The sequence below is a fragment of the Orbicella faveolata genome, unplaced genomic scaffold (assembly GCF_042242905.1).
Source record: "Orbicella faveolata isolate gen_17 unplaced genomic scaffold, um_ofav_v1 contig_24, whole genome shotgun sequence".
In the NCBI taxonomy this organism is placed as follows: Eukaryota; Metazoa; Cnidaria; class Anthozoa; order Scleractinia; family Merulinidae; genus Orbicella; species Orbicella faveolata.
This window is the reverse complement of record NW_028301552.1, coordinates 8,427,501-8,429,700: the sequence shown is the minus strand read 5'-3', so window position 1 is coordinate 8,429,700 and position 2,200 is coordinate 8,427,501. Positions and strand designations below refer to the sequence as shown.

General features: G+C 40.6%; 1 pseudogene; it reads right to left on the bottom strand.

The window, feature by feature from the left end:
• Positions 1-1,654: 1,654 nt before the first annotated feature.
• The window catches only part of LOC149110253 (uncharacterized), a 1,193-nt pseudogene continuing 647 nt past the window's right edge, over positions 1,655-2,200 (bottom strand).

Here is a 2,200-nt window from a genome sequence, read left to right as displayed (position 1 = left end):
TATGTTAAGTCGTGATCATTTATATTGAGAATAATGTGGAGAGCAGCTGACTTGGGAGACTTGGGAAAAAAGCGTGCAATTTAGATAAGAGTGTATATTTAGCTCATTGAGTAGGAAAGCATATAAGTCTGGTTCAAGTTGTGGCAAAGGAGAGTCACTTTTCAATGTGCAATTTTACCCAATTTGCTAAACTTTAAAAGTTCCTGTTTTGCGGTTGTCAAGGTGCCACTGACGTCTTGATTGCATATAGTTGACAACATGCAACCATCTAACATTGGAGGACTAAGTACTTATTGACTGAGTGGGAGGGCAGGCGGGAAAATATTTCTCTCTCGGCAAGATCTCGCGGCTTCGCCGCTCACAATCGCAGCTTCGCTGCGGGAAAACAAACAAAAAAACAAACAAGCAAACAAACGAACGAACGACGAGAACAAACCTCTGGTACCCAGGGTATGTGTTGCTTGCCGTCGGTGAAGAAGCAAAAACGTGACTTCCATGCTTTGTTTTCGTTCAATGTATAATAAAATAATTGTTAGATTCTGGATATTGTGATATCCAGAATAATCAAGGTCTCGGTACTTCTACCTAGGCCTTGATTACTCTGGATATCACAAAAACCTCATCTAATAATTGTTTAAAATAAAACTACTGGGAAAAGCGGACCGCTTCCATCTGTGAGGTTACTCTACCACTCTCGTCTCAAGAGTCTGCGCGTTATCGTATGAGATAAAATATCCTTTTGGAGAACTCCCTTTAAAACTGACAGGTCGCTTGTTTTAAACTGTGCAAGGACCCACTATATGGTGGTAGAATCTTATTCTGTGGCCTTGGCTGCACTCATCTGACCTGTTAAGGCTACCAATACTAAAGACACCAACAAATGAATTCACATTGGCAGTGAGCTTTTTTGTCTCTTTTATGGCGATAAAGGCGATTTGTAAATGTAAACTTGCAAAGAAAAAGCCCAGAAAGTTAATATCTTTATAAACAAGTAACTACACTTAAACTTAAACAATTTATTAATAAGACGAGACTTTCCGTAGAAGCACGCAAAACCGCGCAGCGTTTATAAATTTCGTGATAAAAGATGTAAAGTCGGCACATTTGCCCGGTGCTCTGTCAGGCCAGAGCTTATCACGGTTTCTGTAGCATGAAGCGACTAGGAGTATTTCTACTCCCCCCTGGATGGGATGCTAGTCCATCGCTGGGTTACCCCCATTATTAAATTTCCCGGTACCAATTTATACACCTGGGTGGAGAGAGACTCTGTGAATTTTAAGTGTCTTGTCCAAGAGCACAACGTAGTGTCCCCGGCCAGGGCTCGAAGCCGGACCGCTCGGTCTGGAGACGAGCGCACTAACGTAACCATGAGGCCACCGTGCCTCCCTTTCGTGATGAAGGGTCTGGATAAAATTCCTTTATTGCCGAGTATCTGCACTAACATTTCAAACGATTTCCTTTTAGTACTCTTCGATTATTTTTTTCCATCTCTGAAAGGTAATTACGGGATTTTAAGGGGGGCGGGGGGTAATAATAAATCTCAACTAAGAGTTTAAAACATACTTACACAATTTTCTGTAAACTAAATTGCTGTTTTGCCACCAACATTTTCTCTCCGAGTCAAGGGAGAACTTTGTAACATAAGGAGTTAGAGGGCGAGTAAAGCACTTCCTAAAGGCATCTGCATCATTATTGATTGAATAGATGTAGTAGGCAATCATGATCAAGCGCGCTCTATATTTTTTTCTGACAACTTTTATTTTCATTTCAGCAAACAAAGATTTCAATTAATTAGCATCAAATCATCTGACTGTGTCTTAATTATATGTTACACATCCTTTGAATTTACAATTGCTGTTACATTTTAATGCTCTAGTTTAACAGTCTCTCCTCGTTCATTCCCAAATTAGCCACCAATATATAATTGCTGTGCCATGTGATTACTACACTGCTTATGTTTACTTTTCTACCGAGTAACATCGTGACAGACTGATATTTCCCTCTAACAATGTTACATAACAGTGACTTCGATGAACTTTATCCCAACTCTTTCAGATTTATGGTTTTTGTAAACCTCGAGAGTAAGACCTTAGCTGAGCAGCAGTCGCTTGTTGTAGGCCGCGGTCTTCACAAAGCCTCCGTCATGCGCAGTGTAACATGAGTCCCAGTGTTCGTTTAACGTGAGCGTGATGACAAACTG